Genomic DNA, 315 nt, shown 5'->3' with positions numbered 1-315 from the left:
GGGCTCCTTATTGAGATTGTTTGTTTTTATGTGTGTAAAATAATGTTGCATTATTGATTAAATATATATATATATATATATATATATATATATATATAAATCACCATCTGCCTCAAAAATAAATATTAGTGAGTAATATCGGTTTACTATATATTATTGTTTTTACTTTCCCTGTGCCCCGAATACTAGCGTTGTAAGCTAATCAGCGGTCCGCGCTAGCATCTTTCAAGCTACAAACACATTCGATTAGCATGAAAACATGTCCCAGAGAGCGACAGAGTGGGTACACATCTGTTAATAACCCTTAGAGAGAAG

Source organism: Sander lucioperca, chromosome 4 (genome assembly GCF_008315115.2).
Source record: "Sander lucioperca isolate FBNREF2018 chromosome 4, SLUC_FBN_1.2, whole genome shotgun sequence".
Classification (NCBI taxonomy): domain Eukaryota; kingdom Metazoa; phylum Chordata; class Actinopteri; order Perciformes; family Percidae; genus Sander; species Sander lucioperca.
This window is presented reverse-complemented; position numbering follows the sequence as displayed.